The sequence below is a fragment of the Suricata suricatta genome, chromosome 4, assembly GCF_006229205.1.
Source record: "Suricata suricatta isolate VVHF042 chromosome 4, meerkat_22Aug2017_6uvM2_HiC, whole genome shotgun sequence".
Lineage (NCBI taxonomy): Eukaryota > Metazoa > Chordata > Mammalia > Carnivora > Herpestidae > Suricata > Suricata suricatta.
This window is the reverse complement of record NC_043703.1, coordinates 111,329,104-111,355,882: the sequence shown is the minus strand read 5'-3', so window position 1 is coordinate 111,355,882 and position 26,779 is coordinate 111,329,104. Positions and strand designations below refer to the sequence as shown.

The following is a 26,779-nucleotide window of genomic DNA, read 5'->3' as shown; positions in this document are numbered from 1 at the left end:
CTGAGGGAAATAAATAGGCTACAGTTTTCCAGCACACTTGAGTCATATGGATAATCTTATGGCAACAGCAACAGCAAGTTTTCAAGAAAAATATGTACCTTTGGAGATCTTGTCCATGTCATACTAGGTGTTTTGAAGAATTCTAACATATCTTTATTCTAGGAGAACATTCTAATGCTTTCTAATGCTTTCCTCACTTTCTTAAAGGAAAGAAATAATAAATCAACCTTATGTGATCTGTTTCTGTCCTTAACACAACTTATAATTTTGTGAGATTTGATGAGAGGCTCCTATTCATGATGAGTATTTGGTAGCTTTGGTGTCTACTTTCCATAAGCAGATACAGATTGTGAAATTTTATTAAAAATGATTAAGATCTCTCAAGAAAATAATGCCAGAGACTTAGAAAACTTAAGAGTTTTAGAAATCCCAATTCTGGTTACTGAGCTAGTCTTAAGGTTTGGGGCCATTGCGTAGATTCTAAGTACAAGCAGGATGGTGGCAGTTTTCTGAATAGGCCCATTGATGGAGAACTCAGCCTCCATATCTTTAATGGCTGTGATTTGGGTGTATGGTAGTGGGTGGCAATAAAAGTTATTTGAGATGTCATATTATACAAAATAATAATGACTCTTAAAAAAGGTGTGAATTGAAATGAAAAGACTGCACCTCTGAAGTTTCAAGACAAGCTATGCAACATAAATAATCAACATATCGTTTGGCTTCAGTTTGAGTCCTAATTCTAAACAGCTTACACATTTTCAAGTCAGAGTTACAGGAAAAACATTGATAGCTAAATAAACAGAGTGAGTACATGATTAATGTTTAAAATAGTAAACACTTCACATTTGTAGCATTCCTTCAACAGATTGGTCCGGGAGACCTTGTTTTCATTCCGGCTCTGCAATCTGCGTTTTATTTATTTATTCTCTTTATGTTGAATTCCTCTCTTTTAATTTACCTTTCGTCTTAATTTACTCTAGGGGGCAAAGTGAAAATGTCTAAAATAAGTGAAAAATTCAAAACAATTAGAAAATTTAAGACTGAGCTATAATCAACTCTAAGAACATTATTGCCTTTTCCAGCAGGATGAATTGTAGGCAATAAAAAGATACCATTAGTAGCTATTTTCTTTAAACTTTTAAAGACTCATAAAGCTTCAGCTTATATTTCTAACAAAGAAATAAAATCATTCAATAAAAATTTGAGGGTAAGAAGAGGTTGGGTCTTTTTGCTTTGTGCTTAGTTTGTTAGGAGTTACGTGAAAATATAAGGAGAGTGAGGGGTTTTGAGGTGGGATTTCCCCTAACAGATCCCAGCAGCCTGAGCCAAGATGTGTGTGATACTGATATCAACTAAAATTCAGTTTAAAAACTATTTTTTAAAGATTAAAAAAAAAAGAGATGGCTTGGAAATTACTCAGATAATGCTTGAATCACATTGGATTTCAGATCTGCTGTACCAATCTACTTTTTGAATGGAGAGAGCAAAAGGTCCTGTGCAAAAAATCCTCAGTGGCCATAACTGAGCATGTGGTACATTAAGAAAAATAGATGCTGAGCATGTGGGTACATTAAGAAAAAATGTTAGCCACTGCCTCCCAGTGGGAGAAGGATAGGGAGATGTGATCCTGACAGTTGTTGGTCATATGTCCTATGTCCTGGTTACTCAAAATAATTTCCGTGAGTAGAAATTTTGATCCCTCCCAAAGTCAAGATAGGCCCAGAACACAAATGTAGACAATTCTTATTCATGGGCAAATTATCCAGTGTGAGGGTGGTCTAGGCGTACATATTCTGTGCCTCCCTCTGGTTCTTCCTTTGTTCTATGATACGCGGTCTCGGGACACCACGGATGTACTGTGGTGTTGCTCAGCGTCTTCCTTGTTTGAAGATTTACATTGGGAGATGGTTTTGAAAATATCTGTTCGTGAATCAGCATTTTATCATTTTCCTATGTCATGTCTTTATGTCTGTATAAATAAAATCAGGCTTAATTCTTAGAAATCAGCAGCCCATAAAAAAACCAGGTGCACTTGATCACAGACAGAACTCTCCTGAGTCTGCCACTTCCCAGCAAGAGCAGTACCCACAATGGAACATTTGGGTTCCAGGCTATTATCCTTGGTGGGGAGTCCTTGTGATTGGGCCAGAGGGTGCAGAAACCTAGATATTTGCAGACAATTAAGCAGACCATGTAATGGAGATGAACAAATATTTTCCCTTACCATCTGAAGGATATTATGCTTGATATTTTGTGTAGACAACTTGAAAAGCCGTGTATGTGCAGATTGTAAGACACAGCATTCAGACAAAACTGGTCTGAGAGGCATGCCATACCCTCCCTCCTTCTCACCCCCTTGTAAGAATTTACTGAGCACCTATTTCAGCCCTGTATTCTGGGAACTACAAGCATGAATCATTCCTTGAGGAATTTACAATCTAGGGTCAGTCCAGACATGTGAAGATCAAGCTATGAAGAACAAGGCAGACTAGAATGAAACAAAGCTTTTAATCCTGAGATAAACACTAGGTTATTGACATGCTGCAGTAAGACTGACCTTCTAGGAAACATTCTTCTAGAGGGTGCATTTTGAAAGATGTGTATGTAGGATTTCAGTAGATATAAAAAGAGGAAAAGGTTTTAAGTCAGGTTGAGGGAATAATGCACAGTTGAAATGTAGAGAGGAAACAAGCCAATAGCAGAAGACCGACTTGAAACGTGATTGAAGATCGGTGTATTGAGGAATGGAAATATTTATTTAACAGACACTTTTCTAGTGCTGGTGATGTGTCAGGCATTCATAACAACCTAATGATATCTGCGCTATTACTGTCCTCATTTCACAGGTGAGAATCCGAGGCTCAGAGAGGTTAACTGATAATGCACCACAGCCAACAAGCCTGAGAGCTGGATTCATATTCAGGCTTTCTGGCTCCAGCGTTTCTGCTCTTCTTGGTAAGATAGGAGTCTCAGGACTTTGTACCATGTTCTTTATTCAATGACAAATCTTTGGCTGCTTTTGAAGGGGTTAATTATCTAATATAGGTGCTGGGAAATCATTGTAGTGCTGGGATGATAGTTATATTAGAAATTACTAATGCCAGCACAGAGATCTTAAGCAGAAGAGAGTTTATATTTGTTGAAGCTTATTACATTAAAGGCAGTGTGCTAGCCATATTTTGTGCATGCACTGCATTTCCATAGTTTTCACCTGAGATGGAAAGAGGTCATTCTAAAGGAAATACCTTGTACTTCACCAACTCCTCCTCTAACTGCTGTTTTGGGACCTCCTCCTTTCCCGGCTCCCACTGCCTCAGTCTCTAGGCACTTGGGAAGCCTCTAACGGGTCTTTCACATGTGCTTTGGAATGAAGCAGTCATCTACTAGTCCAGCATTGCCCGATAGAACTGTCTACAATGATGGATCTGTTAGTGAGACTGAGAAACTGAATTTTTAATCTTAATTCATTTTTTTAAGCAACCACATGTGGCTGGTGGTACCAAGTTGGACAGCACAGTGCAAGTTGGTATTAATCTGGGCACTTTTGCTGGTTACCACTTCTCCCACTGAGTGCTTTTGGGTGAATGCTGTCTCTCTGAACATGGCAGCTACTTCTGTTGGGAACATCCCATTCTCCTGTGCCACTGCTTCTGCTGGGGACTGCTACCAACTCTCCACTGCTTCTAACAGGCAGGGCCACTGCTGCTGACCGTTTCCCACACAGCTGCCCTAGAAGGAAGAAAGAGTATACTCCCGGAAGAGTATATATTGTGCCCCAGTACAGAAATGTTAGAGAAACAGCTCTTTCAGTTTTTACTTTCAGTTATTGACACTTCCGCGCAAGTGCATAGAATGACAAATACCACTATGTTAGTATTACTCCTCTTAATCAACTTCGAGGTTTGTTTTCAAAATTTGTCTTCTTGCCAGACCCCCTCCTGTTTTGGTATGATTTTTCTTTCAAAGAGCTCTACAGTATGTAAGACACCTAAATTTGAGCAAGTTCAAATCTTGGGCAAATTAAAATGCCAGTTTAGGTGCAGATGAAGTGCTGTGATAAACATAAGCTACTTCCTTTAACCCTTACAGCAAAAACGCCTTCCCTAATAGAAGAAAAAGTGAGACCCTGGGAGTTTAAATAATTTGCAGAAGTCACCCAGCTTTATATATGGTTGAACCAGGATTCAAATCTAGGTCTGAGATCTTGATTCAAATCAAGTCCAGCCTCTTTCTTTTATAACAAACTGCCCCTCTGTTAAGAGTCCATTGCAAAAAGAGAAGAGAACTTATAGAGAAGAGGTTTATGTATGATATACTGATTTGAAATTTAAGTACATTGAAACATTTTTAAAAAGAATGCAGGTTTAAGAATAATTAGCGAATCTCAAACAGCAGGTTAGTGCATAGTTACAAATTGTTGTTTTCAAATTAGCTTCTCTTTTTAATTGGGATTTCATATTTCTAACCAGTTTGGTGTGCACATGGTAAATTAGATATCAGAAATTTATACTAGGCTAGGCACCTGCGTGGCTTAGTTGGTTAAGTGCCCAACTCTTGATTTTAGCTCAGATCATGTTCTCACGGTTCATGGGATTGAACCCCCACGTAGGACTCTGTGCTGACAGAATAGAGCCTGCTTGGGATTCTCTCTCCTTTCTCTCTCTGCCTTTTCCCAGCTCTCACTCTCAAAATAATAAATAAATAAACATTAAAAAAAAAAGAAAGAAATTTAGACCAGGTGATATTTGGAATAGCCACAACCAAGTCACTCCTTAGAACTAAGTAGGAGTTACCAAGGAATTATTCGTAGCACCTGCATTGAACACATTGCTTTTACATTGTTTGAAACCTTAAGATGTTAAATCCTTTGGACCACCATGCTGTTATTACACTGATTTGTGGCCGGTCAGCATTGTGGCTACAACTAAATCAGGCACACAATGCTTTTGTAAAACAGTGATTAAGACTAGAAGACAATAGACAGTCAGCAAAATCAAAATGCCACTTGACCTTCCCACCAGGGACCTGTGTTTTGAATATTTCAAAAACAACAGCACCTAATACTTTGCGGACTTTGCTTTAAGTATGCTTTCTCCTGGAGTTAAGACCCAGGGGAAATCCCACAGGATCTTATACCTTGTATTTTGTTTTAATTTTTAAAAAATATTTTATTTATTTTAGAGAGAGAGAGAGAGAGAGAGAGAGAGAGAGAGAGACACAACATGAGCAGGGGAGGGTCAGAGAGAGAGAGGGAGACACAGAATCCCAAGACAGGCTCTGAGCTAGCTGTCAATACAGAGCCCAACACGGGGCTCGAACCCACGAACCATGACCTGAGCTGAAGCCGGACGCTCAACCCACTGAGCCACCCAGGCACCCCATAGTATTTTTTAAAATAATGGACACAGGGTTGAAATTCCTTTGCAAGAAACAAAAGAAAACTCCCCTTCCTCCTTCTGTCTCTCTCTCTTTTGCATGTGCGTGCATGCACACTTGCGTTCAGAAATCCATTCTTCATGTTTTATTTTCTAATTAAGCAAGCTTTAGTTATTTCACATAATAATGATCTTGCAAAGTTTGAAATTCATCTGGGAAGATCTCATTCATAGAGGGCAGATAATTTGTTGTATCCCTTCTTCCAGGATATATTAAGACTGATCAAGTCATCCATTATCTTGTTCTCTTTGCTTTCCTCACATATTACAAACATACTATTTTCTGGGCAACAAGTATATTTTCCAGTATATTTTGGTAAGCAACAACTTTCAGATGCTTTGAAAAACAATGCCGCCCTCCCACACAAGATTCTTCACCATGCCCCTTGTACGTCTGCACACACATTTTTATTTTAAGTCCTGTGTCGTTGCACCATTATCTATGCCGGATATTGCAGAGCTCAGTGGTAGAAGTAAAATATTTCTGCTTAATCAAATCTTGTTTAATAAATGATATTACCTTAGGCCACCCATTTGGTTTCACACCAAATAAAAGCCTTTTTATTTGACAGGAGGACAAAGGAACTTCCTAATGTCACCTCTGGCATATTTACTTCTCCCTGGTAAGCCTAGCAGTGCTGGGTTTTCTGCCCTGGCAAACAAGATCTAAAACTGAATATCCAGAAATCAAACTGTAGTTCCACCATTCCCGATGTCCTCCCAGGTGAGCTCCTGGGCTTCATGCTCATACTTCTAAAGCAAGCAAACTTTAAGCTAATTATGTGCTAGTGTATTCTCCCTTGCTGAATTTTGGCAGGTTGCTTCTGTAAATTATGAAAAATAAATGTGAAATATGCAGATGCCTTTTGTTTGAAGCAGATGTTTGGTCCATCTTGCCAGAATCCAATCAGCTGTTCCCCTGGGGGCCTTCTCTCCACAACATTATCCCATAGCAGCTTAGAAACATGAAGGGGTGATCAGAATAGCACTTCACAGGCCTTGGAGGAAGCTTCTGGACTTAGAAGTCTTTGTTAAGGAGAATTAAAAATAGAAATATCCCAGCCCACAGGATTGAAACAAGCAGATTGTTGCTGGTAAAAGATACTGAATACAGAACACTTTTCTCTGGTGATGTTTGATAGAATGGAGAAAAGGGTGAGTTCGTTGTTGCTCTGATAGTCTCCGGGGCCTGCCTTTCATTCTGCCATCTTGATGATTCATGGCAATACTTCGGACTGTTAGAGTCACAAAATTGCTGCTAATGCGGCTCATACCATGGTTCAGTGTCTCCTCACACAGAAATCTTACTTTAGACAACAGATTCTTGGATATTTGACCATTACACGGCTAATTGAATAGGTTTAGGCAACAATACAGAATAATAATTCAGAATAATTCAATGACAATACAAACTGTCTGCCATGCTATCAAAGACTGGCCATTCTGCTGAAGACCTCTGATTCATGGACAACCAACTAATGGGGTGAAACTACTGATCAACCCTAACAATACAGAATGATTCAATATACCCTTCATTGATGTACAGCTAGATGACAGGAAAATAAAAATGTTTAGGGTCACATATTCCATTTTGAAGATGAAATCTCTTTACTCACTGATCCAGTGATTCTATCCTGCTGGGCTCTAATTTTACTGTGAAATCTGGGTAAGGAAGACTCAGTAATAGTAAAATATTTGAAAAAATATATTCAAAAGAATATATAATATGTTCTGACCACTGGCATGTGACTTTGAATAAGGTACCTAACTACTCCTAGCCTCAGTTTCCTCATCTATGATAACATCTGCCAGAGAGAACTTGTTTAATGAGACAACGTAAGTCAAGTACTTAAACACACAGTGTCTGGGTCTGACACATAACAAAAACTCAATAATGAGGAACTAATGCTGTAATTTTCCTATTCACTTTCTACCACTTCTCAATGAGGGTTTATTTTATGTGTGTACACATGTAGGTGTTTACAAGTTTATTTACTTTTATGAATGCCCCTCCTGTGTACCAAGTTGAACACACCTCCCCTGCTTCTATTCACAGCAGAAGCAAGGGTCTTCTTGCCAACATGTTCTGCTCTACAGTAGATACTTTGTATGAAGTGATATGATGCTTGCAGTCTCCTCTTACTTTTATTATTTGGATTAATAACTTCTTTAACTTTTTTTTATGAGTCTCATTTCCAACACTTTCTCTTTTCTGAATCCACTTCAGAATTCCAAGCTCTGCTTTAATGCAAAGTTCCATAGTCTTCTAAGGGTTTGGTTTATGTGAGTGAAATGAAGGACTTTATACTTAGTTAATATTTACTGAGCCCCAACTATGAGCCAGGCATCTAAAGTATTGAGTGTGAATAAGACAGAAAAGGTCCCCTCATGGATGGATTGGAGTAAGTAACCAGGAAATACCTCACAGCCTTGGTACCTGAGCCACAATTCATGATTTCCAGAATCATGTACTATGGCTTGTGTTAGCTAGAGCATTATAGAGTATATGTGCATTATATTTCTGCACTTTTGAAACTTTTGTGCTCTCAAGAACATTTTACCACGTGTTTTAGAGCAATACAACTGATTAAAAAGTAAAAATTTTGATCAAATGGTAGATTATTATTTTCTTTCTGACATCAAGTAAAATTAGTGTCACTCTGGCAACATATAGATACATCCTTACTGTGCTTTTATTTTGCAAAGCACTTTGTTGTCTTTACTGGAAAAATCTATGTTTTCAATCTATCAAGGCACCTAAAAGAAAGGGATATGAGGAAAGAATAAAATAAAAAAGAAATGAAAGATAGATATAGCCTGTATCTTAAGGCTATTAATATTAAATTGATGATATAAAATCTCCAGACTGGAAATAATAATTTATGGTGTTAAAAATAGTATTTTCACACAATTCACATAAAAATGGGTGAATAATAGTGCTCATCTTATTCTGTGTTTGGGGATTAAATAAGGTAAATATGCAATAATTTTATAAACTCAGAAGTATGTAATTATTAGGTAACATACGGCCAACTCTACAAAGCACACAGGCAGGTTTTCCTATTCCTCTTTTACAGTAAAGAAATTGAGTCTCAGACAAATCAAACAACGTATCTAAGCCCACAGAGGTAACAAACCTTGGGGTGTAAATGTGAGTTTAGGTCTTTTGACTCTAAACGAAACCTTTTCTCACTGTCTCTCTCTAAGTCTCAAATGATCGAATAATTAAAAGTCTACATAACAATAAGACCATATTAATGAAGTACAGACTTGATACATAAGTATTTGGGAAATATAAAGAGAACAAGCATAGTCAGAAAGGCTTCCTGAGAGAGGCGCTAGGTTTTGAAGGAGACGGAGCTGGATTAATCTATATATTGAATATACCATATGTAGTGTAGCCTTACAAATTCCTCTCTTTGCTTCTGCCTTCCTATCTAACTTAGGAATTTATAATTTATAATTAATTAATTTCTAACTGAAAATGATTTTTCCAACTGTGAAAGTATTTCACCTGTCTTCTAGCATGTATTGCCCCACAGAGACCAGTTTTCATGTGCTGAGGAGGTGTGCTCCTGGCCAGGGGGCAATCTCATGTGAAACAGAGGTGGAGACACACCAGAGAGCAGATGCCACTGCTTTCCTCACCCACCATACAGGGGAGCATTCCAGATAGTGATTCAGGCGAAGAGATACTGTGACCCATGACAAACCTCTTGAGAAAGTCAAAGCTTAATTTCTCAGCCGTTTTTTAAATTGGAATTTTCTTAGAAAAATAGAAAGTTCTAAAAAAAAGCCTGATAATGTCAACAATAATAACAATATAATAATTCTTTATAGATCTACCTCCAGAGTTAAAGAGAATATATTTTAAAGACATCGCTAAAGCATTTATCTAGCTTTAACTGCCTCATCAAAGAATATTATTTTTTAAAAAGAAGCCTCATAAAGATGTATGAATATATAGACCTGTGATTATTCAAAAAAATTGTACAAATCAAAATAAATTTGCTGGAGCAATTTAAAATAATTAACCTTTGACAAACCTCCCTCTCTGGTAATGGAATAGTAACTATATGAATAAAAGATAAGTCATGACATTCAATGAATTACAATATTCATCCCATAAATTACTCGATATAATAGCTCTATAGTCTACATTTTTGTAACACTAAAATGTCCCAAACACTAAAGAACCCATTCATTTCCAGTGTGTGGTTTGCAAATGGGTTGGGTAATTTCTTTTGCCTTCATTCGATATCCTTTAATTGAATCTTTACTATTATTTTTTCCCCCCAAATATACCTTGTTTCAGCCTGTCAACCATTTTGGCAGTACAGACACCTGGAAAACTTGAGGCTTGTGCTCACCGCCCGAGTAGCTCTGAAAATGAGTGAGTGTGAATCTGATTTGCATGTTGGGTGGGATGGTTAAGGGGCTGGCATTGCTATATGGCTGATTGCCACATTTACGGATTTGGTGGTCCAGTCACTTGGGCAGACCATGGACCCTTTGGGCAAGGTGCCACTTGCTCCTACTTATGCTTCTGGGTCCACTTTCTGGAGATAAAAGGGTGGCAGTGATCTGCCCTGCTGGGTAAACTGAAGCCATCTTTGACCACATAAAGATGATCAGAGACCACAGCGTGAAATATCAGTGCTTAATAATGATATCTAGGAGGTGTTTGTTGGCATGCACAAGCCTCAGAATGGCAGAATGGCTGCAAAATGCCCAACAGTTTCGATTCAAAATGGGTTGCTATTTTAAACAAAGAATAGAAACCTACGGTGATATCTCCTGAGAAGCGGCTGCGTCTCTGACTACCCATTTTACCTTTCAAGTAAAAGATTTGCTGATCATCTATGGGTAGCCGGTTGGTTTTCTTTAACACTTCTAAGTCATTTGCTAGAGTAAATTGAACAAAACGAACCAATGAAAGCAGAACTGTTTTCCAATTCAACATGAGTACCTCCCCGTGTCTTTATAATGCATTTTATATCACAATAGAATGTGTCTACACCAACACATTGTTTAACATTTCTTTATCCTTGATATCTTAACTATGGTCTGGATTCAGTTAGACAATAATAAAAATAGGCACCACTTATTGAACACTTATTCTGCATCAGATATTGGGTCAAATCCTACAAATACATTTTCTTATTCAACTCGTAAGGTAAGTTCTAGTCTTATTCCCATTTTGCTTGAGAAAATTAAAGCTGAAACTTCTCAGTGATTTGCCTAATTTAACATCACACATTTACTATTATGCTGTGCTTTTCCAGACAAGCCATGCTGTCTGGCTACTCAAACTCAGAACCCCTTCACAGAGAGGATTATCCTTGTTTCTTGACACTAATGTTAGTAAGCCAGAGTTGCGGCTGTAGGTGATGGCAGGTACAACTCTGGAACTTGGCTCCTTTTATATCCCAAAGTCACAAAAGCAGGTGGGTGGGGCTCGTGTTAATTCCAGGCCCCTGCGTAAATGCTGATTGCTATAGAAACATTCCTGAACAAATGGTGCAGAGTGCCCATTGCTGTGGTGTCTTTGGGGCAAGATGTTGTTTGAGCCAAAAATACCTTCTGTTTCTCTTTCCTTTTTGTGAAAGGTCAGATGTACAAAAATAAAGTATGTATGGAATATAAAAGAGGTCACCAATTCAAAGCCAAACTATTGTTCCTTAGTTTGGGGGGCTTAATAGAATCGTGTCTATGAGTTGGACATACTTTCTGTTTTTGTTTTTTTTCTATTCAAAACAAATCCAGAGTGATTTTTTTTCTGGTCTTCGTGGGTTTTTTTTTTTTTTTTTCCTTCTTCAGAGGCCACTATTTCTGAGCCAGGAAGTTAGGGCTCATTGAATGATCAGGAATACATAGATGAGGATGGAGGATGTAGAAATCTGGTGAAGGGACCACCTATTAATCTATCAGCTATAAATGATTTTCATGGGTTTTCAATATCTATTAATATTCCATGGTAATAGTTCTTTGGATATCCTTGAAGGAAACAGTGCTCTTGCTGCATCATTTCTTTTTACCAGTGAAAAAAGTTGGAGTTCAGAGAAGTTAAGAATTTTGCCTAGCTTTGCATAGCAAGTTGACTCTTCTGTCTCTTAGTTCAGCGTTCATTCAACACATATTATGAAACATTTACTGTGTGTGCCAAGAACTAAGCAAATTAAATTTGCAGTGTACCTCAAACTAAGATTTTAGGAAAGAAAAAAATGTATCTTAAAACCACAAAGGAATGTTCTGTTTCCTTTTTCATCTGTTACGCATTTGTCCTTTTCCCTAGTTTCTTATGTTTAATTTTTTTAAAATTCATAATCCACAGAACATTGTACTAGGTCTAGGGTAGAAAGAACATTTTGGGCAGCAGTGATTTAAAAAAAAATGACTGTTTTGCACAAAGATCCCCAAATGTTTTTCAAGAAAGTGCTATTTTACATTTGCTAGTGTTTTGTTTTGTTTTTTAAATAAAGTTGAATGGGGCCAAAAGTGAAATTCCTTCTGAAAGGAATTTCCTTTTTTTTTTTTTTTTTTTTGAGTGAACCCGACATATGTGTTTGCGAGGGTGTACATATAAATATACAGTTTATCCTTGAGTAACATACATTTGAATTGTGCAAATCCACTTAAAAATGGACTTTTTACAGTACAGTACTGTACATGTATTTTTTTCTCATGAATTTCTTAACATTTTATTTTCTTTAGAAGAGTATATCTAGATATATATGCTATATATATATATATGCTATATATATGTAGTATATAATACATATAACATATAACCAGTGGGCTATTAGTTAAGTTTTGGGAGATTTTCAACTGTGTGCAGGGGTCAGCACCCCTAAGCCCTGCCTTGTTCAAGGGTAGTCGTAATTGAAACATGAAAAGTTTCATGAAATGATACTCTTGTATGATATAATAAAAACAACATATTTCACATCAAATATGACCCTACTATTATTTCAACGCTAAAAAATGTGTCACCCTGCCTATTCTACTTTTTTTTTTAAGGTAAGCAAAGTTCAATAAATTAACCAAAGCAATTTGGGCAAATGTTTCAATTCTCTATTTAATTTTTCTTGTAAAAATACTAAAAGGTCAGGTGTCCAGTGCACTTTGTCTGGGTTAGCCCTTGATCATAGATGGAGTCATTTGCCATTCAATTGCTAAGGGTACAATGAGAAGTCTGCCCCTAATTTCTCTTTAGCCTTTAGATTTCCTGGAATCTAATCATGTTGAGTTACCTAGAGCTGTGTTTCAACCTCTCTGAACTTTCCTCACACATGTTAAATGAGGAAGGGTAAGCCACCATGACTTTCATGATCTTTTGGAGCTTTAAAGGTCTGTGATTGCATGGCATATATTTTTTGAAGCCTGGGTACCTGTGAAAGTAAAGTCGCCTCAAATGTATTCTGTGCATAAACTAAGAACTTCTAGAGCCATTTGAAGTTTCTCTAAAATGTTGACAGATGTGAAAGGGAACATTATCAAATGCTTAGTTTTTACCTTTGCATTCAGAGCTGTTGTTTCATTGGGACATTTTTATAAGATAAAAATGTATTACTGCTGTTCTTGGAATTCTCCTGGTTCCGCAACAGATTTAATGAGCTAAACCGCTGTCTACTTCTGTGCGCTTTGGTTTTTGAGAGATTTAGCCCTCGTTGGTTTGGGGTATCCTGGGGAGGGAGAGAGGTTCAGTTTTTCTTTGTCACACTGTTACGACTATAGTGCCTGTGGTGCGTGAGGGGGTCCCAGCGGCAGCAACGCCAGCACCAGTGCCCAATATGCACAGTCCTCAGGGGCACAGGGATGGCATTTCAGCTAAGTTTTGTAAAAGTAATCTGGGTAACAACCTGAAGTGTTGCCACCTTTATTCGTAATGTAGCTCACTTGCCAAAAAGGTGAATGGTTTTATACTTTCTCCACACAGGGCTGTGTGAACATTTGAATCCTCAGATTAGTAAAACAAGCAAATCAACTGAGAGATAGCATTTAATGGGACGTAGGACTGGCATGGGCCTGGTAGAGAGAGTTTGGCAATCCCTGAAGGCTTAGGAAATCTTTATTGTTTCAGTGCTAAGGCAACTGAACTGAAGTTTGGGTCAAATTGATTTTACATAGAACAAAGCCCACATATTCATTTATAGTGAGAAATATGACTGCCATGTGGCCTGAAATATTTACCCGAGCATGACCTGTGCGTAGTCATACCATTGAATACTGGCACCAGAAGCCAAATGATAACCAGCAGGTTGTGGGGTGATCCTGTAATTCCAACAAGGCACATCAGTTACATAAGTGGAATATTTAATGCCATATGGTCAAGACATTCCATGTGTCCACCTTAAAAAAAAAAAAAAGAAAAGAAAGGAATTGGAATGCTCAGAGCCTGTTGGCTAAGCTTCCTTTTCCTCTAGACAGCAGTTAGATGCTGGGAAGAATATCATCTACCTTTCAGTGCTGCTGTGAAGGACAGAGATAACACACACCTAGCTTAGTGTCTGCTGCATTATAAAATGCTCTTAAATTGATGGTTCTTTTAACCTTGTGACAGGGCTTTTATGTCCAACCAAGTACTCTTCTTCACTTCTGAATGATAATTTCTATCTTCTACTGCACAAGTAATAATGATAACTGTAGATATTTACAAAATTCTGGAATGCATCAAAGAAAATAAAATAATAAGTACCATCTATACAGACAAAAACTCTACTATTAAAATTTTGGTATATAATTTTCCCTTAAATGTGGCTCCATTTGAAATGCCATTCTCTAAGATGGAAGGACAGAACTTATTTGATGCGAACAAAAGCGACTCTATGTTCACCCTTTGTATGGGGTCTGACGTAGTTCATCTGACCCACATGAAAGTTTTTTGTAATTTAATTCTACCTTCTCTGCCTCTGGCCAAGAAAAATAAAAATGAGGAATAAGATTTCTGGATTGAATCTTCAAATCACACTAAGCCAAGTTAGGTAAGGAGCAGACCAGAAATAACTTGTAGGGGAAAAAAAAATGACTCGTATTGTTATTTGCAGTATAATTCCTGGGAGCCTGAATTTCAGGTCTGTAGACCCAGCGAAGGAGTTGGGGGAGGGTGGGAAGAGGTGGGGAATGGAAAAGAGGACAAGGGAGGTGTTTAGCTTTCATTTGCAAGCGTGATTCCCGCTGCTTTGTTTATGGATTTGATGCTATTCATACAGTCTTTGCAATATTAATTTTTAATTTATGATGCTCATTAGGAGACACTTAAAACAGAACAATTATCATTTATCTTGATATATTATTTACTAGGACTGACTGTCATGGTTAGGGGCCCATGATTAGTGAGACAGGGATCGAAAAGGGCTTCTGAAAGTGCTGGGGTAAAAGGATAGGAGCTTAGGAAGCAGTTGTCAAAACCCAAGGCCCAAAGTTCTGATGTCAAAGCGAAAGCCACACAATCCCTAATCAAGACTCAGGAGGCCCCCTCCAAGACAAGCCTGGAACAGTACTTAATGAAACTGCAGGATTATATTAATGAGAGTCTCTGTTAGGCCACCAGCTCATCAATTATTCATCCAGCTGCATTCCCGATACTTTGCTGTCTTCCTCTTCTTTTTGCGTTGGTGTGATTACTTTTTTTAACCCTCAATTTCCTTACCTGGAGTGTAAACAAAGCCTTCTGTTCTGTAGTATCCTTTGCTTTTGCTTAAACAGCATCATCTGGGATATCATACATGATAATGGAAGTCTACTAGAGGGAAGTCTAACTTCCAAGTCTCAGTGAATTAGGGCACCCCTGACTTTGTGCTTCCCTAATGATACTCGGGGCCTATTTTTGACAGTGTACTCATCCCTCTGTATTCTGGTCATCTATTTGTGTGTGACTCTTCCCCACAAGACTGTGAATTCCTAGAGAACAGAGCTTAAGTTGTATTTGTCTTTGTATTTTCAATTCCCAACATAATGCTTAACAGACAACATTGAATGAATGAGTGAATGAATGAATGCATGCATGAGTGAATTATGGGTACTTGGTTATACCTAATATTCAGCCTTGTCTACTTAAAATCAAGCAGATTGTGAGGTGGAGGCCTGAGTAGTACCTGCATGTTTCACCTGCATGTTTCACAGTAAACAAAAGAGAACTTTGCATTTACAATCTGGATCATGTAGATTAAGATGTGTCTGTGGACTTGAGGCAAAGCACCCAAGTCTGTTTGGTCGCCAGTTCTATGTAAGCTTATTAATTGCTTTTGGAAATGATTTATTAAAATTGGATATAATTTTAGGAACAGATTGTGTTTTGCTAGGACTGACTGCCATGGTCTGGATGGCCATATGATTGTGAGGAGGATTTCAGTCAGCTTTCACAGTAAAGACCCAAGAGGCTGGAGAGGACTTTGAAGCAGGACAGAGGCCAAAGGCTAGAACTTATATGCAGAGTCTGTTAATTTGCTTAACTCACTCAAGGACAACAGGAAAGCCAAGGAAGCCAAGTTTCCATTCCTCAGGAGGCAGAATGCTGGAGTCTGTGATGCTGAGCAAAGTCATTCCCTCATGCAGTAAGGACTGGAAGTACTTCTCTTTTGTCCTGGACAGGTAGAATGACGGACAGTACAAGTGGCACTACTGGAAAGGCAGATTGACAAAACAAGGGAAAGGCAGAGGTGGGTGTGAGGAAATGTTTTGATACTCTACCCCCACCAGCTGTAATACTCAAATACTCAGGTCAGTGTGCTGGTAGGGTCATGCCTCACTACCTCAACCACACTGTCTGCAATGTGTCTGCACTTTGCCACCAAATAAGCTAACCCAAATGCCATTTTCATCATGTTACTGCTCTCCCAAGAATCTGAAATGGCCTTGTTATGAAAAAAGGAAAGAAAGAAAGAAAAACAAATACTAGAAAAAAGAGCAAGGATCCAAATTCTCTGGCAGAATAAAAAGAAATGAGAAGACATGGATATAAATCCTCAGCTTGTCAAGGTAGATAGACTGCAAACCCAAAGGCAAGTAGTGACTTTAGCCAAATGGATTCTAATTTGTTTCATCTCAACTAGTCACTATTCTGTAGAGTCATATTTAGAGAAATATTGTCTGGAAGTCCTCTCCATGGATTTCTAAAAAAATTTTTATGTTTTTTATTTATTTTTGAGAGACAGAGAGATACAGCATAAGTTGGGGAGGGTCAGAGAGAGAGGAAGATACAGAATCTGAAGATAGGCCCCAGGCTCTGAGCTAGCTGTCAGCACAGAGGCCAACACGAGGCTTGAACCCACAAACTGTGAGATCATGACCTAAGCCAAAGTCGAATACTTAACTGACTGAGCCACCCAGACACTCCATGGATTTCTAAATTGGGTCTTTTTTTTTTTCCTTTTTGAGTATTTTTAAAATATTTTATTTATTTTTGATACAGATGGAGAGCATGAGAAGGAGAAGGGCAGAAAGAGGGAGACACAGAATCAGAAGCAGGCTCCAGGCTCAGAGCTTATCAGCACAGAGTCTGATGCGGGGCTTGAACCCACAAATGTGAGATCATGCCCTGAGCTGAAGTTGGAGGCTTAACCGACTGAGCCACCCAGGCACCCCTAAATTGGGTCTTCTTATCAGTGTGCCAGACTGAGAATGGGTTATGGGTGTGCTTTAGCTCTTTCTTCCTCCTCCTTGAGGCACTTGGTTTGGCTTGTCTGCTGGGGTCTTCAGATTGGTGGCCCTGGGCTAAGAGAAACCTTATTCACATATCTTTAGTTCATGGATTTGAAGATGTACATTTTTTTATTATTAATAGTTTATTAGTTGGTTTCCATATAACACCCAGTGCTCTTCCCACAAGTGCCCCTCTCCATGACCGTCACCCCCCTTCCCCTTGCCCCTTCCCTCTTCAGACTTCAGTTTGTTCTCAGCATTCAAAAGATGTACATCTTTTTCCTCACTTAACATTTCTGAAATCCAAGTGTTTTTCCTTATCAATATATTGCAATCCATTTTGGCCAGGTGGCAGTGATGAGGTAGTTGTGATAGTCTGCATATAAACTTAATGAGGTAGTTTTCATAGGCTGCACATAGCTTGACTAAACTTGGTTGCTGCTGTTCACATTGTCCTAACTTTAACTGAACACCATGCATTGTTGTACTGCTTACATTGGGTTGAGTTTCCCTTTAAAGTATCTTCAAAAAAATAAATTATGGTTCAACATCAAAAGAAAAAAGTTATTGTGTGAATAGAAAGGCATGGATACAGAGATGCGGATGTAAATGTGATATTGTTGGAGCAAAATATGTCATAGGAAAGATGAATAATCAGGTGCTTTATGGGTGTGAGGAAAGAAGATTCCCATCAATAGATGAAGCTAGTCAGAAGCCAAGCTCTGCCCTTAAAGGTGCAAGAAATTATTTTTTTCTTTCTTAGAGGTATATAAGATAACGGTATATCTTTTGACGGCTAGATTTTTAGCTTCTAACCATTTCTCTGTGCTCCATGATATGAACCACATTGGGAAAAATGGCTTTAAGCTCCTGGATTTTTTGTTTTTCTGCAGTCAAGCTTTCTGATAAAGATATAATTTCAATTCAACCTAACAACTTTAAAATTTTTAGAATGGAACTATTCTATTCAGAAAGAGCAAACTTGGAATTAATTTTACCCTTTCTTGTATATTAACTTACATCTAATTTAAGTTTAGCTTTACATGATAAAGATGGAATCAGACTGTCAGCCCTTAGAGCAGACTAAACTCAGGGAATTTACATAAGCTGTGGGCACCAGGTCTAGCCTCCCCTCCGCCAACCCCCCCCCCCCCCCCGCCTTTGGGGACAGTGAGAAATGCTCAGAGAGTTAGACGCAATAAACTCTTTCGGTAGATCTGTGATATTTATGTGACACACCCCACACTGACTACCTGTAATAAAACAGAATACAGCCTTTCTTATTTTTGAAGGCATAATTAGAGGTTGGTCTCCAACTATCATTGGCCTTTTCATCAAAACAAAATGGATCATTCTGAAAATAAAACTTTAGGATATGATTTACAAAATAAGATCATTTTGTGTAGACATTATTTGAGATAATTTAGTTCAGTTCTTTCATTTTACAAATGAGTAATCTAGAGCTCAAATGAAGAGGCCACCTTGGATCTCCCAGTGTTGTTCAGGGCAGTACGGGCCTTCTGCCCCCGAGGGGGTATCCTGCTACCATCACTCGTATGGGTCTTGCAAGACAAAATTTCATATACACAAAATATAGAACTATTTGTGTCTTTGGTTACGCATAAAACTTCATTATGTCTAATTCTTCTGCTAAATCTTTGTCCTATTAGAATTGGTGAACATTTATTGAGGTTTTTCACTGGTTAGGGTTTAACTGAAGACTCTGTCCCAGGAGATTTTTCTCATAACTAATTATAACCTTGGTGGTTTTCACCCTCTCATCTCTATTCTTATTTCTATTCTCCCAGTGAAAATACAAAAACCTGGAAAAATGCTAGCCTCTCTTGGCTTTAAAAATGTATCAACATGACTCTAACCAAGATGGTAGAGATGGGGAGAGAAAAGTAGCAAAAGTCATTACCTCTGCTCCCTACTCTACTCCCTCCAGTGGAATTGCCAACATGGTTTATAGAGCCCTATTAATCAACTAAATACATTCTGGATGGAATGAGCCATCTTTCTGGCTTTAAGATATGACTTTTAAGGTTTATGAAAAGAATAGAGAGGGCTTATCAATGTATCCTTAGTATACAACAAAATAAGATCTACCCTGCCTTTTTTTTATGTTTTGTTGCAGATGGGGCTTCAAAACCAAAGCTGAAAGGAAGTTACTCATAGTGTGTGTGTATTTGTACATTTATGAGTGCACATGACACAACGCGTGCGTTCCCACATACACACCACGAATTTAATGTAACATATTTTTATTCCCTCAAAAGGGATCTTAAAGACCATTATGTGGTATTTCCACAAAAGTCTTGTTTCTCTATATAGAACCTTTCATTTCCTTAGATAGTTGCTCTAGGAATTAACTTCATCTTGGTTGTGTGGTTTATCTTGAGCAAGTGTCAAGTATTATTTTCAAGTTAAAAGAATGAAAGTAACAAAGAGCTTTACAATAAGCAAAGAAGATAAGAAAGAAAAAGGAAAAAGAAGAATCTTTCTTCCCCAGAATCAAATAAAGGGGGTATGATATAATTATCTAAGAGCCTTTGAAAATCGCATCTGAGAGCCTGGTACCTGAACAGGTGACACATGATGAATATTGCACTTTGGCCTGAGTCACTATATAAAGAAACTGTATATATTGTAAATCTGTCTCTTGACAACTATAGACAGAGATTATTAGAGTGAATAATCAATTCCATAAAAAACGATATGTAAACTTCCATTCAAAATAGAAATATTTGCTTTTACTTGACTCTACATGTTACTATTCTATAACCTGAGGAGCTTTGCTAATTTTTTTCCTCTAAAGTGTCTCTTTCTTGTTTTAAGAGATCTTTGGGGAAATAATTCAAAGCATATGGGAAGCAGTGCTGAGCCATGGAATGTGCATGGGAGTAGAGGTGAGTTGTGATAGTCTGTCCCTGTCAGGGGACTTACAGAGTAATGTAGAGAACCACAGTCCACGGTGGGCGTTCCTGAGTCTGTGTGTCCCAAACTGAGGGGCTGGCTAAACTCATTGCAGTCTTTACTTTAACATTCTGTGGTTCATTACCTCATCTTGCATTATAAAACCTATCTGGAAGCTTTAGCATGAATGAGGTAGGAAACAGCTGTTGGATTATAAGAACAAATTTTAGTTTAAAAATGTGATTTTTTTTTCCTTTGAAAACCCCTTTCTAGCCTCAATTACCAGTACATACACTGGCTAAGAAATCAAATTTGTCAGTCCTTATTTCCAACCACTAGCAGGGCATCATATTTTCAAAACACCGTTTGTGATCATTCCCCCTCAATATGGTGAAGCATCAGAGTTGGATGTCAGCCTAGGCTTTCTTCTCTTAGCCCTCATGTCTTAGTCATTTAAAGAACAATGCTTTTAAGTAACAGAGTTACTCGTTCCTTCTGATTTCTTTTTCTTACAAAATTCAGTTTCCTGGGTGGCTTCTAGGGGGAAAATTCAATCATGAGATGTGCTGTAGAAGAGGGCACCATGCTACTTTTAATATTAGCCCCTTTTAATCTGGGTAAGGTCATCGAACTTTTCTGATTTTTGCCTAGGGAGAACTTTCCCCTTATTTTGTAATTGACTTTGTCCCCTTTTTCATTTATTTCCCTGTCTCCTGGTTGTAGCATCTTCTCCCCGGAGTCTCAGGTTAGAAGTTTTCCCTTTTGTGAAACCATGACAGGTGCCTAATTGAATGATGAATGTCCCTTTATTACTCTGTAATTGAACTGCCAGCTTTTTGATTGGTTTGTAGAGATGCTCTCCCCCCAGTCAGGCACTGCAGGGGGCTTGGTAGTTGGCAGTCTGGTCCTACACTCCATCTGTCTAATCCTATCTAGCCCCCACTTGCTTTTTTGGGGGGTGGTAATAGAGGTAGGGAGTGAGGGGGAGGGGAGTCATAATAAATTATGCTAATTTGATGTGGCTCTGACAATGAGAAGATCGTATTGTTCCATGCATCTTGGGGGTAAATGCTTCAAGACATTTTGTCGTCATGGGTGCCTAGCCTGACAGGACCACGATGAAGATTAATGGGCCTCACCTGAGTGACAGAACAGGGGATTGTGGGGAAGAGAGGGTCATTCATCATACTCTGACAGGTGTCATTCAATCCGACAGCAGCTCCACCGTCACCCAGCTAGCAGTTCCATTTTTCTGCCAGTTAAGCAAGGAGTTTAATAACATCCCCAGAATTAAAACTCATTCTTTGTAGCAGGTCTGACAGCTGAAAATAAGAAAATCAATTCTTCACATGTTATAGCACAGTTAACTGACTGGGGCTTTGACTCTAATTTAGTCTTTGGGCTGCATTTCAAGCAAAGAGCTTTTTGTAAGACATCATCTATTAAAATTTACCCACAGTGCTAACTTTGGTGGTGGTGGTGTTGTGGGCACATCCGGGTTTCATAGCCAGTGTCCTTTTAGTCACTGCACGTGAAATCTATCCCCATAGTAGCCACGTCTCTTCTGCTTCGTTCTCATTAGCAGTGTTTACTGCTTCTCTCTTCATTAATATTGATCCCCTCCCCAATTACCGGCAACAACAAGACAGACACTAATTTGAAACATTTGGTATCATTAAAATGTTTGGATTTCAGGGATCTTGGAAGGCAGAGGAGATGGTTTAAAGATAAGAAAGGGAGTTAAACTTCGGGGCTGTAGGGTTAGCTGATGGATGGTGACACTCTAGGTTGGTGAGTACGGCAGACTGCAGAACATGGTTCTGGGTTCCTTTGGTCCCTCTTCTCATTGGAGGAGGGTTCTGTTTGTCTGCCGCCTTGAATCTGGGCTGTCCCAGCCTGTCACTGGTTTTCACCGATGGAATACAGTGATGCTGTATAACTTCAGAGAGTGGGCCTCAAAAGAGCTACCTCTTTCACTAGTTGTGAAAGCTAGCCACCATGTAAGATATCAGTTCACCATACTGTGAGGAAGCCCAAGGCAGCTGCATGAAGAAAGGGAGACCACATAGAAATTCACAGAGGCACCCTGACATGTGCATGAAGAATTTTTGGAACTTGCAATCTTTCTCAGTGGCTAGCTGGATGCAGACACACAGAAGACACACAGAATGTCCATCTTGGACATTCTGACCCCAGCTCTCTGGAACAGAAAAACTACTCTACAGAGCACTGTCCAAATTTCCAGCCCACAGGATTATGACCAAACAAAATGGCTGTAGTTAAAAGCCATTACATTTTGGGATAGTTTGTTAGATAGCAATGGAGAGCTGAAATAAAGAAGGTGAAATACTGGGAGCACAGTGCAAGGGACTTGGGTACACAGCTCTTTTCTAAAACACAGATATAGAATTGTTTTATCTTTGGGGCAACATTTTCCCCCTCAAAATGGTTTCCCCTTTTGTTTGAGTAGCTTTGCCTTCTTATACTGTGCACGCCCTCTACAATCCTCTTCTCTTATAGGACAGGACAATTTTTCAGTTCATTTTCCTGGGTTGAGAGAAGTTGTATAATTGGTTGAAGAGGACTTGTCACATATATTTCTATGCTTCTTAGTTTCATTTTCATTTCATACAGCTAGGGTCAAAGAGGCATCTTTGAAAAATAAATTCTTGAATTGGATATTTAATCCCTGGCATAATACTAAGCATGATTAAAAGATTGTGAATTATACAGTGATTAAGTAACCAGATTATTGATCAACTTTGTGGGTTGCCATATACACAAAGTCTATATAGATAAGATAATTATTTTCTTGTGAATCATCTAATTGGGTTCTCAACAGTAATCAGATTAGCTGAAGACATTGGTCAAATAACCTATTGGGGCATCAAAATGGAAAATGATCATCTTGGTTGCTTTCAAGGAGCCAGACACCTTAACCACAACTCTAGATTTCTGAGTAATAGTCTTGTAAAAAACTGGGACAAAAATGTGATATGGGGGATAGCTGTCTGTTTAAAGAGAAATCCTTTAGAGACATGTGCTAAAAGAACACAGAAGGCTTGCAGTAGCTGTTTTGATTTTCCACGTCCACATATGTTTATTTATTGTAGCAGAAAAACTTCTGAAGCTTAGGAAGAAGAGATGAATTTAGGGAGCAGTAGCATCTTGAGAAAGATCTTAAGCCCATGGTTAATTCCAGGGAAAGAAACAAAACTGAGGATCACTGTAGAAATTTTTATCATAATAATTTACACAATAGAACTTATCCTTTTTTTAATACCATCCTTCAAAACAAACATCTGAAAGTTAGAATTGGGCTCATGATATAGTGTCTTTGAAGCCAGTAAAGATTACTTCGCTGAGGAGTCTTAAAATGAGGCCACAGTGGCTGAATAATGTTGCTGTGACCTTGAGTGGACTGTCTGCTTTGGCATTGCCTTCTTAAGAATTCCTGCTGTCCTTAATTTAAAATTGTCCTCAAAACTCACATGCCTGTTCAGATTCAGTATCTCTCAATGATAATACACTTATAGGCTAGCCAGGTGATTTCCAAGACATCTCCTTAAGCATCTGCCATGGCTGTTCTGTTTTGCTGTTGTTTGTTTTGTCTGTTTCGGGTTTTGCTACTCCATTTCAACACTGATACCGTAACGAGGCCCCAGCCTAACACCCAACCCTTAGTATTAAATAGTGGATCCCCTAAAGTTCATTATGTCCTTCTACTGGGCCTGAAACCCAAGAATTAATTACAAAAACAAACTTTTGGTGCTTAGGATGTTAAGTTCTTTTTAGAGCATCTGGGATGATGATGGAATACAAAGTGTACTATATTCATAGCTCATAAGCTAGCGGATCCTGGAGCATACCAAGTGCTCAAGAAATGATCGTGAATAAATATGAACAATCCCTGATTACCAGCTGCTTGCTGCCTGTTGCATTATATAATATGAAAGAGGCACATTTGCTAACCTCTAAGGATGCAGTTGAGACTGGGAAGGACCAGCCATAGCTGGGAGATAGAAAGATTAGTTTATTAAAATCCACTGCCCTTAATCTATGAATATTTTTGATCACAACAAAGTAGCAGACCTGACCATCCAGATGATGTTTTGGAGGTAGAATTTTGAATCTGAAGCATTTAAGGAGGTAGAATTCAAGAATCTGAAGACTTGACTTCTGGTCATGTAGGCTCTGCCAGTTAGGCGGTAACTTTGGGCAAGTCAACTCACATATCTAAACACCAGTTGTTGTTTTTGTAACTATAAAACTGAATCCATCTTTAGTCCTCCTGCCTAACATTGGTTTTGTGAAGATCATCTTACATGATGTATATTAGAAACCCTGTGCCCACTACCCTCACCATCTTGCCGTCCCCAAACCAGGAAGTTGAAACTAATTTAAATATTTTTATGTTGTGACTCTGACTCCAAACATTGTATGTTTAAAAACCTCAAGGCAGTCATTCAGGAGCTTCTAATTATATAAGTTGTTATGTCAAAACTTGTTTTTTCTCTAGTCCAAACTTTTTGTATGAACACCTGTCCCAAGGGTATCTTCACATATGGTGCAAGTGCTTCTCAACAATAGAACCCAAAACATGCACTTGGGTTTTGTAAATGATATAACACAATGTTTATGGAAGCAGAATCTGTGCCAAGGAAGTCATCGTTTCTTGGGAATAGAAGATGAAAATGAAGGAAATTGAAGAATGAAAAAAAGGAGGAAGAAAGGAGAGACAGGCACCTTATCATCAAGGGTGAAGATGGCATGAAATCTGATAGTTTTGAGCAAAACTCAAAATCCAGGGATGACAAACGTGCATGCAAAAACCACAAGAGCTCCGAGGGTCTTCATTTTGCTGAGTTGAAGGAGGGGGGGAGGGAACAGAAACTACCTGCCATAAAGACCCAAACAGGCCAGCAGAACTGGCATGGCAGCTCCTATGCTGCAGTATGACATGTCGTTTCCACTCAGGGAAGCTCCAGCGGGGGCGAGCAGCATTCCAGTGGGTGAGTCTGATGTCAGGGAGGTGGATTCCATCCGACTTACAGCTGCACCAAAGGCTGACTTTGGCAGCAGTTCCTGGGCTATAATTTTATAAACAGTCTTTTCTTTCCAAACTTCCAATGTGAATTTAGACCTCAGCATAGATTCTGCTTCACATCTTTATTTTGTGTCATCACATTCTAATCCGATGACAAACAGTTGGTCTGAGATTTCAGTATATTACTATATTAGTGCAATTTATGTCCTGTGTGGAAGTTGATGATGTGTCAAGGCTATATTGTGGACTTGCCTGGATTCTAATCCAGTACCTAAAAGGAGAGCATTGCTGTGGTGGATCACAGTGGCACTTTATCATCAAACCAAATGCTTAGTATGTGGTGCTGGTGCCAATAGTCCTTGGCGGCAATATTAATTACATTTTCCTCAAAGTGGGCCAAAGCTCTGCAGTTTACCTTTGAACGATCATTATTATAATTTAGCATATCATTATACCATTTCTACTTGATATTATTTGTAGAAATAGTGTTTTAAAATTTACACTCCATCTTAAATAAGTTAGATATGTAGAATGGACTGGATCCAGCTACGGAAGGGAGAGGATAACTACCTAGGTGACTCATAGGGCTGCCACTGCCTAGCCAAAATGACAGTGGCTTGATTCTCCCTGTTTAGTAACAGATGCGGTGCTGGATGGGAAACCACTTAGCCAAGTGTGTTCTCATTCCAAGTCTGCTTCAGTCATTTTATTAAGAGAAATTTCCACAACTTGAAAGCAGTCTTCTAGCACATCTCAGAAGAAGTAGACCTGAAATAGATGAGCTCACGAAGAATAGAAAGTAAATCAATTTCCATTTTCACAAGCCCGAGTCTGCTCATTTTCAGAGAGGACAAATCATGCAGAAAATAGTGCCAAATTACTCATGGTTTAATGACAATTTCACAGAAAAGACAACTGATCTCCCATGTTGTTATGCTCAGGACTGTGTCCAGATAGAGGTGCTTTAGACCTGGATTGGGCCATCAGGGCAGAGACTTAATGCCTCAGCGACCAAAGTCTCACTCCTTTCTTCCTGGCTTGGTGTGTTGATGTAAACAAGATACTCTTCCCTGGGCAGCAGCACAGTTCCTCTGCAGCGCTGCATGGGTTTGTCATGTCTCCTTGTGGCTGGCCTTTTATCCTTGCTGAGATAAAAGAGATCAAGCATTGTCATGTGGTATTACATAAAGTAAATTCTTGGCAAACTCAGCCGTTCACATGGTAGCCTCTGGTTTACAAGTTTCCCTTGCTAGAACACCAGATACTTTTCAAGCCATATTCCTTTTTCAAGGTGTGATTATATGGGACCAGGGAGGGACTATTTACTAATTATGTTGCACTATTTTAAGACTTTGAAAAGGAACAAGAGAAGATAATTAAGCCTTTAGTCATGAGACTTGACCTCAGTTTTCTCATAATGTTCAATAGGCAGACATTGACTTATCAGGCTATTTCTTTGTTACTTAGGAAATGAAGTCAGTGGAATATCATCAGAAGAAGTACGGAATAATAGTACATTGATGACAAGTATCAGTTTTATAACTGGGATTGCCTTTATAAGGGGTTTCTATTTTCTCCTCTAGAAGGATGGCTTACAAAGCTTTAAACAGCACTGTTCAAGAGAAATGTAACATGAGACATAGAGACAATTTTACACTTTCTATTAGCCACAGAGTAAAAACAATTCTAATAATATATTTTCTTTAACCCATTATATCTAAGATATTATTTTAAT

The 26,779-nt window shown here is 38.6% G+C and overlaps 1 long non-coding RNA gene across 1 annotated transcript in view; it reads left to right on the top strand.

The window, feature by feature from the left end:
* Positions 1–2,863: 2,863 nt before the first annotated feature.
* The window catches only part of LOC115289897, a 375,560-nt gene continuing 351,644 nt past the window's right edge, over positions 2,864–26,779 (top strand). Inside the window, exons 1-2 of the long non-coding RNA XR_003907859.1 lie at positions 2,864–2,958; positions 9,754–9,831. This is a non-coding gene — a long non-coding RNA (uncharacterized LOC115289897). The remainder of the gene's footprint in view (positions 2,959–9,753; positions 9,832–26,779) is intronic.